This window comes from Labrus bergylta, chromosome 13 (genome assembly GCF_963930695.1).
Source record: "Labrus bergylta chromosome 13, fLabBer1.1, whole genome shotgun sequence".
NCBI lineage: Eukaryota > Metazoa > Chordata > Actinopteri > Labriformes > Labridae > Labrus > Labrus bergylta.
In genome coordinates this window covers 21,443,220-21,456,030 of record NC_089207.1, presented here as the reverse complement: position 1 = coordinate 21,456,030, position 12,811 = coordinate 21,443,220, and the positions used below count along the sequence as shown (strand labels likewise).

At 44.9% G+C, this 12,811-nt stretch overlaps 1 protein-coding gene and 1 long non-coding RNA gene across 6 annotated transcripts in view; one reads left to right on the top strand and one right to left on the bottom strand.

The window, feature by feature from the left end:
* Nucleotides 1–12,536, bottom strand: part of enox1 (ecto-NOX disulfide-thiol exchanger 1) — a 69,248-nt gene extending 56,712 nt beyond the window's left edge. The window contains exons 1-2 of one of the 4 annotated variants that reach the window (XM_065962032.1): nt 12,384–12,536; nt 2,941–3,005 (exon numbers count right to left, since the gene is read on the bottom strand). The gene's annotated coding sequence lies outside the window, so the exon portion shown is untranslated. The remainder of the gene's footprint in view (nt 1–2,940; nt 3,006–12,383) is intronic. The other 3 variants (XM_065962033.1, XM_065962034.1, XM_065962031.1) reach the window with 3 other exon arrangements.
* LOC136181254 (uncharacterized) lies at nt 11,793–12,811 on the top strand. Of its 2 annotated transcripts, XR_010667610.1 has the most exons (3): nt 11,793–11,933; nt 12,109–12,158; nt 12,480–12,811. It is a non-coding gene; the product is annotated as an uncharacterized lncRNA (long non-coding RNA). The 2 variants fall into 2 exon arrangements; XR_010667609.1 differs by lacking the exon at nt 11,793–11,933 and having other exon boundaries at nt 11,941–12,158.

Below are 12,811 nucleotides of genomic sequence, written 5' to 3'. Positions count from 1 at the left end.
TGGAAGTGGTGGTTGGCTTCCACTCCTTCTCAGCCGCTTTGGGATGCCTCCTCTCCGGCCTCTTTTTCTCACTCTCTGTCTGAGAAAAACTGATTCGCACTCACAGGAGAGAATGAACATCCATTAGAGTGAGAACAGAGTGATTTTACTCTTATGTGGTTTTGTGTAGTTCAATCTTTTTAGGGCCCGAGCACCGACCTCGGAGCGAGGACCCTATTGTTTTCCATGGTTTTCCTTTGCACAAATGAATCGCAAATTTGGGGGCCTTAATGTGCAGCTCACAAATTTTTGCACCCAGATCGGGAGTGCGTGAAATTTACGTATTATAGTGTTTCCATACAAGTGCGATGCAAAATGGCTCAACAGCACCCCCTTTTGATTTTTATGAATAGGTTTTTTATGAATAGGTTTTTGCCTACCTACATGAACATTTCTGGACATGTTGAACATGCCGAGACCTACAAAAAAGTCAGTGTCAACAGGAAGTCCGCTATTGAAGGTCAAAAAACGCCATATTTTCCCTGTTTAAAGGGTACCAGTTTGAAAGCTGGCCGAGAGTGTTTATCTGATCAATTCAAGTTTGGTATCAAATGAAAGTAGACAAATTGAAGAAAGAAAGTTGTGCTCAAATCACAAGGTTTCAAAATAAGGCATGGCAGTGGCGTGATGTCAAAGTTTGATGTCGTTTTTTAATCAGTCACAGCGCCACCTGTTGACAACAGGAAGTTACTACTTCTGAGCACTATTTTATTTGCATTAGCCATTGCTACACAGTTGCTCATATCTCCCTCAAAATCACTGTTGACCATTCGAAGACCTTGGCCATACAACCTTTCGAAGCTCAAAGGCCTGCGCCAAATGCTATTACCTTATGGACGCGTTGTTCGCCATTAAACAAAAAAAAAATTATTTGAGGGACTTAAAATTGCTTAACATGGTCGTATACAAACGAAACTTCCTACACATCATCCCAGTAAGAAAGTAAAACTTTTCATGTGGGTGTAGTGAGTGGGCATGTCTAAATTTGCTCAGTGGCGCCTTCTTGAAATTTTCAAAAAGGCCTCCCCATAGGGATTTCTTCTTTAACCTACATGCATGGAAATGATCTGTATGTTCAACACGTAAGGCCCTACATAAAATCCTCTGGCACCTATAGTCAAAACCCAACAGGAAGTTTTTAACATTGAAAAAATAGCTCAATGTCGCATTTCGTAGGCTACCTATTTGAACGAACTAGTCCGAGGGCGTTCATCCAATCATTGCAAACTCAGTGTCAGTGTGTTCTAGACATGTTGAAGATGTCAGCTTGTGCTCTACACGATTGTACATAAAAGGGCGTGGCCATGGCATACCGTCAAACTTTGATGTCTCGGCGCACCCCTTTTAACCTTTCCAAAAGGCCTCACCATAGGGGTTTTATTCACCTTCATGCGTGACATTTTTTATGTATATTAACCATGTCAGGACCTACAAAAAATCCTCTTGCAACCATAGTCAAAACCCAACAGGACGTCCACCACAATTTTTTGAATTGTTACGTAATGGTCCCAATTTTGCATTTCACAGACTCCCTATATGAACATACTTCCCCATGCACATGTTTATCCAATCACACTTTATCATCATCAGCTTGGTGACTAGAGAGGCTGATTTCAGTAAACACTCTCTTGGCACAGGAATATCCCTGCAAAAATTATTGAGAGAAATTAAAACATAAATACTATAAACAGTTACTTTAAAAGGACAGAAAAACCGAAGCTAGGAAGCTAAATAAAACATTAAGAGAGACATATTTTTTAAAACTTTTTTTTAAATTTGTTTTGTGATTGAGCTCAGTATTTATCACAAACAGCTGTTTACTCCAAACAATTTTACCGTATGAACCTGGGCTTTGTGTGTAACAGCTGACCCCTTTAAGCAAACAGAACATTATTTTAGATTATAGCTAATCAGTATGTGATTTAAATAATCAATAATATGCTGATGTGTCATACTCATAAATGCGCCCAGCACACGCACTTACACCAGGCTACATGTGACATTAGAAAAAAGTCCTCTGGGGGCTGAAAGGCAGAGACAGGACCTTCCTATATGTAAGTGTTAAATTCTTATGTTTGGAAAGTGGGCTATTCAGATGAGAAATGCACATATCCTAATACAGATGTTTAAATTACTATTATCTGCATATTTTCAGGAGTGCATATGAGAAAACGGCAAAAGACACCAATGCAACAGCACACTTTGCAGCTGTGCATCATGACAGTTCCGGCATGAACCCCTCTGCATACCTTTATTTTCTGAATCTCATAGCGTTGCCTTTTTGAACTTGCCAGTACTACGACTTTTACACAAATCAAACTGTGTGGCTGGCTGCTTAGCCAAATCCTGCTGCTGCTGCACTCCCGCGGTCGCAACCCACCCCGACATGCACAGGGGTGCGAGGGCCCTTCATCACCGCTTCATTTTTAGTCTTTGGTTAAATCACTTTAGGAACTTGCATTTTGCTGCGTTTGAGGAGTTTGTAGTTCTTTGTGCACATAAAGCAGCGTGTCATTTGAACGAGCTGCAGCACTTAGAAGCATTTTAGCCATGCTCTACAAACCACAGAAGACCTTTGTCTTCTCTCTCTCTGTCTCTCTCTCTCTCTGCTCACCCTCCGGCTCCGCACAGAAAGGTTGAGCGATGAACTCTGACATCTCAACAACACAACACGGCTGTCCTGAATAGACCAAACTCAAACTCAAACATGCAGATTTTATGTGCAGAGCGACGTCAGAGCAGAGACAGAGTCAGGTTTCAGGTCGTGCAGAGCAGCGAGCGTTTTCTGTGGAAATGTAATTAAAAAGAAAACCTGCACTTCTCTGAGCGCGTTTCAGGGTCAGCTGAGGAGACATTTGGTTCCAGCTCAGTCGGAAAAAAGTCAACAGTTAAAAAACCAACCTTGAGTTTCCATCAGCTGCAGAGCCAGAGGGTCGTCATGAGCAGCAGAGAAACAAACACAGGACCTGAAGAGGAGAGAACGAGCGACACTTTGAGCTGCCAGAGAGAATCAGACGTGTGGAGGGATCGATTGTCAGAATGAGGAGACATTGCTGAGCTCCCGGAGGTTTAGAAATACACAAGATTTGAAAATAAACAGTGTGAATCACAAACAGCACACCAGCCAGACTGTGTAAATGCTCCCTCCTTTGTAACCTTCAATATCACAAGATTCATCTTCTTTAATTTTAATGATTGTATCAAAAGTCCTGTGGCTTTAGAAGGAAAACTAACTTCAGTTTTTAACCAAAAGCGAAAGAGAGAAAGAGAGAGGAGCGGAGGTCGATTCAAACTCACAGGTCAGTGAAGGAACGTTTCTCGGGTCCTTTGGGGTCTCCTACAGATTCAAAAGTCACGTTTAATGTCTCTTAGGCAGAAACCAGCCAAGGTGACCGAACGCTGGAAACGTCTTTGTGTAGTGTGGACAGTGTGCAGCAGTTTGTCTGTGATTTTCTGGGGTTATTAAAAAAGCTAGAAATGACCCAATAACAGACTTCTGATTTTGTTGCTGCTATGTGTAAACAGGTTTTGATTTGATTTTTATTCTATCCAAGTTAAAAAGTCTGAATCTGACTATCTACTTCTCAAGTCTCTTAAATTGCATCCACGTTTCCTTCACTTGCATCCTGTCCTTGCATGTCAGTCCCTCCTCCCAGAGATGCCTGGGCAGACGCGAGGAATCGAAGCAGAGGAGAGACCTCCACATGCCCGTGGAGAGGGAATGAGAAAGTGTACGGTACAGGATGTTTGGTGGTTGAACTGTGAGTCTCTGTGGTCACCGGTCAGGCTCACGGTCACAGCTGAATTGTGGGAGATGTAGTTTGGTGTGAGATGTGTCTGCAGGGGACAAGAAGCCGTCTGACCGCATTCATCAGAGAGAGCATCAGAGCAGAAGACGCTCAGCAGCCATTACTGTCACACACTGCACACACACACACACACACACACACACACACACACACACACACACACACACACACACACACACACACACACACACACACACACACACACACACACACACACACACACACACTGCAGACACATCCTTGCAGAGTTCACTCATGCACACAGCCAAAGGAACACAAACTCTGCAGCTGTGTTTAAACCATCCAAGAAGTCGGAGCTGCAGTGTGTTTTTTGTTTAGTGGCTGAAATTATGAAATGATAGAATAACTTAATAACATGTTTGAATTAATCAGAGTGTACCTGTTCCTGTGTCTTCTTAGCTCATTAACTAGCTAATGCATCAGCCTCTGACTCTTCCAGCTTCACCTTCTCGCTCCAACGTGGTCACTTCCTGCCCCATAAAACCAAGATGGTGGCTGAATAACACTTAACTGGAGAGGCTCCACAGAGCCTGAACCACCTGACGTTAAACCAGCTCACGGTCAGACTGCAGACGAACGGAAACTTAGCGCATTCTTCATCATCATCGTCAAAGTGAGGAAGACCGAAGACTCACAATCTCAGGACACGTTTACACGAAAACGATCCGCTGAAAACAGAAACGTTTTCCTCTTTAAGACGACAACATTTTGAAAACAACCTCTGTGCTCAAGGATCCACACAAACATCTAAACTCTCTGTAGTCTACATGCCAGGCCAGTAGCTGGCAGTGTACAGAGGGAGGGGTCACTTCGTCCCCCCATGACGCCTTGAGACATTTAGTTTTTAAGGTGAAGCGTCACAGGGATGTAAATATGGCGCCCTGAAAACGTCTGTCTGAATCGGGCTTTGTTACAGGATGATTGTTTCCTGGTGAGTAGGAGTTCAGATTAAACGTCTTCGTAGGCTGATATCTTTTTATAGACTTAATTAACGCTAAACGGGCCGATGAGCAGTGGGCATTCTGTTTGGATTTGATCGCTTCTGAATCATTTCTGACGTTCTCAGAAGAAAAGCGATGACAGATCTTTATGTAGAGAGATCGACTGTAAACACCACACACTCGCTGCTCGGTCTTATCTCAAGCTGCTTCCGGCTTCTCGACTACTTGGCCTGAGGTGAAAACGTTCTGATGAACCCTAAAGGATTCACACAGTCGGTACTGAAGCCGTTTGTTTTCTCTGCACAGTCGAGTCCAGAGAGTGATGCTCTCTCTCTCTGACCTCATCAGACCTGCTGCAGCCTGCAGCCGGCCCTGAACCTTACACACAGAGCAGCTGCAGTGTGTTCATTTAAAGTGAGACGCACACACACACACACACACACACACAAACACACACACACACACACACACACACACACGTACACAGTGTGAGCGTGTGTGTGTGTGTGTGTGTGTGTAACAGAGGGCTTGGCAGCTGGTTCCTGTATTGTTCCCTCTGAAATGATTCTTCTTCTCTCTCCACAGCCGACTGCTCTGCAAGAAAACCTCATCGCTCACTGTCCTCCACTGTCACTGTGATGTCACTGTGATGTCACACTGATGTCCAGAGCTGGGCACACGGTCTGATTGGACACACAGGTGCTGACAGGAAGTGACTAGAAGCAGATCGCGGCATTGACGGACCATGGCACCCATGGAGTGGAAATTGTGAGTGATTCTATTCAGACCGCCATTCAAGGTGTGATATTAACGTCCCTTTACTCTTTCAGCTTGAATGTCACGGCGGCGTAACAGGGAGACGAAGTGATCCGCCCTCTCTGCTGCCTTCAGAGGTATTAACAGGTAAGAACAGGAGCGGAGCCAGCGAGGGAGAGCAGCGCTGTGTGCGCGCATGTCTGACTGTGTTTGTATGTGAAGGTACAACACAGTAAGACGATGTGAAGTCACAGACTGGAACACTGATATCACGCCGTTGTAGAATCAAGATGAGCGTTTTCAGGCTTAGTGACAGCGGAGCTTCGTTATGCTGCTGCAGCAGAACTGAGGAGCGACTGATGTCCAGCGTCCGGCGGGACCGACTTCGGTCCTGTTTCCTTTTGACTAAAATCATTTCAGAGATTAAACTGCTGCTGTCGTGACATCTTAAAATATCAAAGCAGAGAAAGTTTGTCCAAAAGAAGAAGGAGTCTGTTTCTGATTGAAGAGAAAAATCATCCAGACAAAAACAAAAACTTCAGCAGAGCCAAGAGAGTCGAAAAACTAATTCATACCAGACCTCACACACACGCACGCACGCACGCACGCACGCACGCACGCACGCACGCACGCACGCACGCACGCACACACACACACACACACACACACACTTGATGTCAGAGTGTTGAATGAATGTTTGGTTTAGCCGAGACAATGAATCAACAGAGATACACATCATGTCACACACTCCACATTGACCTGCATTTAACCCTGAGAGAGAGAGTGTGTGTGTGTGTGTGTGTGTGTGTGTGTGTGTGTGTGTGTGTGTGTGTGTGTGTGTGCGTGCGCATGTGCGTGTGTGTGTGTGCGTGTGTGTGTGTGTGTGTGTGTGTCATCTTTCTTCAGTTGGCTAAATGGGAAGAGCAAGAGCCTGCAGCTTATCTACACACCTCAAACAGGGGCGTCTCCTGGATTTATCTGAACGGATCTCACATTAGGCCCCTCCCCCACATCCTAGCCAACCCTGAGATCTCACTATAACCACACCGCCATTCCACTAATGAGTCAATAAAAGATTTAAATTAATGTTTCCTCCAATACTTTAATGATCAACACTGTCGAAAAACACTGCAGCTTCAAAATCATCCCTCATCGTCAGTGACTTTACAGACAAGGTCTTTATAAAGCAGAGGAAACTATCAGAATATTTTACAGTTTGTTTCAATTCTCGAGGGTAGAGGAATATTTACATCATGTTTCTAACTTTAATCATTGTTTAAAATGTTTTCTGTTTTCATTTGATGAGACTGGATGAAAATGCTAACGTCACAATTCTCTGCTTCTGTTTTCGTGATTACTGACCTGAAGTAACCTTTGAGCTCCGGCTTTGCAGATTTTAGAGATATGAAACACCTGAAGATCACTCAAATGAAGCGATGCACTAGCAGACTCGTTCAGAGTCAGACGCTCTGACGTTGTTCTACATGTTTCACCGCAGCACATGTTGACCTGCGTCCCTGCATGTTGCCTGCAGGCGTCCAGATGCAGCACAGTAGCAAACGTTTTCACACACGCTCAGACAGAAAAAAACGATCACAGAGCTGTTAAACACATCATCAGAGTGCGAGCTGGTTCTCATCAGCTGGAGCTCAAACTGTGGAACAACTCGGAGCCGGTCCTGGACTGCAGCTCTGCAGAGTCTTCCAGCACTAATGAGATTTAAAAGGAGTCTCAGAGTGACAGAGGAGGATCTGATCTCTACAGCAGATCCTCTGTGATCGTACGGTCAGGATGAAGAGTAATGGTTCAACTGGTCCTCCTCTGATCCAGCATGTCATGATTTAAGTTTGACAGCTCTTTAAAGACAAAAGAGGGAGAATGAGAAGCAGAGACGACCACAGCGTCCTTCACACTGAGACACCAGAGCAGCTGGGAGTCCCTGACTGAGGCCTAGTCCACACATAGGCGGGTACAAAAAATCTGTTTAAAAATATGATCCCGTCCCCACACGCTCAGTTCTCTGAAACATCTTCGTCCACATGAAAACGCAGAAACCATTACAGCTGTCACAAGCACACCAAGTCAAAGGGGGGTGTATCCTCTTTAATGACCATTTTCAAAGTTGTCCCACCAACCCAAAGTCCAACTAGGTCTCGTCCAAAACCGCAGAAGTTGGCGACTGGTTCTGTGTGCGATGAAGCTTTGTGACTAATAATGAACTCACTAAATGATGATAAAAAAACATACATACTGCACCGTCACAGAGATAGGAAGTACATCCTACTTCCTGTAGCTCTGCAGCACAAACCAGGACCCCACATCACCGCGCACGCACACACACACACACACACACACACACACACACACACAGTCCATTGTGTGGATCAGAAAGCTCTTCAGTCACAGCGGCCCTTCGCCTCCGGCTGCTCGTCTTCCTCCATCACTGGAGCAGAGTCGCTTTGATGTGCCTCCACTGTGTGTGTGTGTGTGTGTGTGTGTGCGCGCGTGTGCGTGTGCATGTGCGCGTGCATGTCTTCATGGAGCTCATATATTTCAGTCAGAAGACATAAATCAGATTAAGTGTGGTTCAGTTTCCAGCTTCTACAATGATGATGATTGAATGTTTTCATATTGATGTTAATTTAGAATCTGATTGTTGTTAATCAATTATTTGATTATTTGATGAATTTAATAATTAGCAATCAGTAGCAAACTGTCACATTTATAATACATCTCAGACCCCCATTCGTTCTTAAAGGCTTTACACTTACATATAATAGAAATCAATGAGTCATGACTGTCTACAATGGGTGTAACACCCAAGTCCCACTGTCTGTGATGTTTTCTGAGTTTTCCAAATCATATTTTCAGTTTGTTGACATCGCCCGGACGGCGGCTAATTCAGAAGAATAACATACTGTACTCACTGCTTAACTGCGTTTCTAGATCACGCTCATTTCGGGTAAATTTACATGCAGTGTGAAGATACGAGCATAATAAAGATCGCTAGCATTAGCATGCTAACACAACAATGCACCGCAAGTTGTTTTAGTTTCATGCTGGTGCTCAAGGGCGACATCTGCTGGATCAAAAAATATAAAGCATATAAAGCCTTTAAAGGTGAATATTTTCCTCTCTGTTTGAAGTCCTCTGATTGGCTCTTTACTGTGAAGGACCTGAGCTAGCATGCGGTAGCTTACAGTGTACACGCTATGTCCAGCGTCTGTCTGTCAGTCAGTGTCTGAAGTCACCATGGCAACAGCAGGCATGCCTGTTTGATGTGTCTTCCTCCTCCAATCACCAAGAATATGAACGAGAGAAACGCTGGCAGGAAATATCTATTAACCCTCCAAACCCTCCATCTGAATATTTGTTCAGATTTAGCTGCTAGTTAGCTCGTGTTTGTTGGTGATGCTGTGTGTGTGCCACGCCTTTCGTCCAATCGTACAGAGAACGCCGATTTAACAGTATTTATCTGATGGAGGATCTCAGAGTTTAAATGATCAGATAGAGGAGGAAAAACAGCTGAGAGGAGTCAGAGAGAGAAATGGGTCTGAATCCTCAATCCCTGGATCAATACACACACACACACACACACACACACACACACACACACACACACACACAGAGCTCTCTTTATTGATTTCTCTCTCGGCTCTCTCACCATGAAGACGCTGAGCTACAAAGCGTCTCACGGACGTGTTTTGATTCATCCAGATTTTAGACAAACGGGAGAAGATAAAGGTATAGGTTTTAAGAAGATAAAACCTGCACGCTCTTCATCAAGACTACGAGAAAGTCAATCAAAATGTTTTACCTCAATGATCTCAGAGAAGACGGCTGACAAAGACCAGAGACCAGAGGCCAGGGCTGAGAAGACCACGGCGAAATGACGTTTTATAAAAGTCCAAAGTAAAGCTCTGTCTGTACGGAGCGCTGAGGAGACATCGGCAGAAAATAATAAAAATATGTTTCTACATAACCAGGAAGTATCTCATGAAAGAAGCACATGTAGATTTATCATTTCTTTGTTCCCATGTCCCCTTCGGGCCTCCATAGGTCCGTCCTCAAGAGGAGAAGGAAACTAAATGTTAAAAAAAAGATACTTGCACCCGTATTACGTTCTGACACGATGTGGATTAAACACAAAAGATGTGCCCATCCTTGAGGCGCTGGTGGCACAGTGGTTGGTGCGCGCGCCCCATGTATGGAGGCTGTGGTCCTCTAAGCGGGCGGCCTGGTTCGAATCCCTCCTGTGGCTCCTTTCCCGCATGTCATTCCCCACTCTCTCTCTTACTGATTTCTGACTCTATCCACTGTCCTATCTTTCTATTAAAAACACAAAAAAAACAAAATATGAATCTTAAAAAAAAATAACACACACACACACACACACACACACACACACACACACACACACACAGTCTCTCTCATGATGGTGGGTTTGTCTCTTGTGATTATTTCCTCCGGAGGTGAATCTCTGTTTGTTATAAATACCAGCACATTCTGCTCGCTGCTCCCCGTGAGCTGCAGTGTGAGGTCAGCACCGAGTGTGATGAAGAATAATCACATTATGAAGCTGAAACACATGACAACATGGCGCTGTGTGTGTGTGAGTGTTGTCCCGGCAGGCCCTGAGGCATGCTGGGAGATCTGCAGGGTTACACAGCCACTGTAATCCCCTCAGGTGACACACACACACACACAGACACGCGTGCTCACACAGACTCCGCCCCCCCTGCTCGCTCGCCCTGCGGGTGTGGAGGTGTCAGATTTCTGCAGAGACGGTTGAGCATCAAACATGGTTTCAGCTGATGAAGTAGCTGTTCGCCTGCAGACTCAGAGAGGCTGTTTGTTTATGATGATGATGATGATGACGAGGACGGTGTCTGTGTCCCTCTGCCTCCTGGGAATCGATGACTAACCGCGGCTCATTACCATCAGCCTGTGAGGTCACATAAACACAACGACACACTCATTATTGATCCTCTGAGTGCTTCACTCAAACCTCTCGCTCTAAAGAGCCGTGATAACCAGCAGACGGAAATATGTGAAATCCATCAGATGATCGCCGATCGATCAGTCGATGAATCAAACAGCAACCAAGCTGAAACTCTGACTCTCGTGCTGCAGGAAAGTGTCAGCTAACATTCAGCTGAACAGATTCAGACGTTTGTGTTCACACATGGAGCTCTAAAGGACAGTCAGGAGATCTTCATGAGCTCAGAGCGTGTATGAACAGCCTTCTTTAGTTAGCAGGCAGTGATAATGTACAGTCAGCATGCAGACTAAAAGACCTAACCTCCCAGAATGCATTGTACAAAAATGGAGTAGCTGCTAAACAGAGAAAAAAACAGAATTCACTTCACCAGCAGTGAGATGGCACCACACGGAGGAGATCGATACAGGTCGACCTGGTCTCTGTAAACGTCATCAAACATCATCAGGATTCTGAAACAAGCAGCTGTCACACCTTTAGGATCTTAAGTCTGTCTTAACGGATCTTTGCAGGCGATCACGAGTCCTCCGGGCTCATCCTGATCGAACACACGACGGAAATAATCATCGACTGTGGAACAGATCCATCGATGAAGCAGTCATCGTCATCGACGGTAAAACAACAACTATGACCTCATTTATTCACTCTGAAAAGCCCACAGAGACTCTGGAGGCTCTGCTGGTCCAGAGTCCAGATCCTCCTCACTGCCTGAAAACTCCTAACACGTCTGAGAGACAACAGCAACAGTTCTCAGCAGAATCACCTGGAGGGATTATACATCCCGCCCTCCTGGCCAGGGAACACCTCGGATCCTCCAGGACAATGTTAAAAAACATCGCTGGACTGAGAGACGTCCAGGCCAAGTTGCTTTTATGTGTCTCTAAAGAACGTCCACCTTGACTCTCTTTTTACTGTAAATTAATGTTTTTATAAACGATTTTAGTCTTTTTTTTTTTTTTAAGCTGTAAGATTTGCTCAGTGTGTGTGAGCTGCTGTGATCTCATAACGATGAAGACAGTTCAGAATTAAAGTCTTTGTTAGATTATTTTCTGAATCGACTCAAACAGAGATGATGTCACATGTGCCAGAGATTGACTTTATAACTTCCTGTTTGCGTCCGTATTAGAGAGTTATTAGAGAAGGTTTATGAGGATTACAAAATACCTGTTTACAGTGAGAATCAACGACAGCTTCTAGCAGGTAAATATCAGAAACACACACAGAGACCAACACACTCAGCTGACGGGTCGTCAAGGTGACTTCATACCAAGGACATCCTCATCCTCCTCCTCCTCCTCCTCCTGCACAGCTGATCTCCATCACACACTACCCCCCTTTATCCTGCATCACATCACGGTCCAGCTGCAGGTAAACAACAGCTGATCACACACACACACACACACACACACACACACACACACACACACAGTAATCCTTGTGTACACCTGTGATTAAACCCACAGAGATGTTTCTAGAAGCAGAAGAACAAAAAATACCACTTCTTTTCTTTGACTAAACATCTCTCTTTTTCTCTATGCGTTAGTCCAGGTGGAGGCTGCACGCGCTCTGACACTTTGAACTGTTGAACAAAAGGTGAGTGCACGCGGACAGATTCCTCCTGTTTCTGATCAATAAACATAAAAAAAATACACTTCAGCTTCACACACACACACACGCACACACTGATCATCATGACACACTTCACACCCTGCGCGTGAACGATGAGCTCTGTGTGATGGACTGAGAGCTTCACGTGCACTGATCAGCAGCCTGACAGGCGCGTGCCATCAGAACAAATAACACCGGAGCGGCTCTTACCGTCAAAGATCCGCGTGAAGCTCCGGACTGTCCGCGTGAATAAATCCTGGTGTGTGTCGGTGTGAAGCTGGACTCTGAAGCTGTGTTTGCTTTCAGGCTCTCCGGTGCATATCCGCGCGCAGACACCGAGCTCTCCGCCTTCTGCCTCCGGTAGGACGGAACCCCGGGCGCGTCCCCGAGAGAGAGAGAAAGAGAGAGAGCGTGCACGAGGACCGGGTCCGGGTCTGTCAGCGGGGACCGAGCCGAGGAGTCTGCAGAGGAGAGAACCCGGGATATAATATTTAATGAGATAAACAATAAAATTAAAATAAATAGCCTAAATATGTTTATAGTCCATTAACTATTTTGTCTCATATGTGATCCTGTTCACGCTCATTGTTGACTCATAGTTTGAACATTTAACGATTTAATAAAATAAAATAATCAGG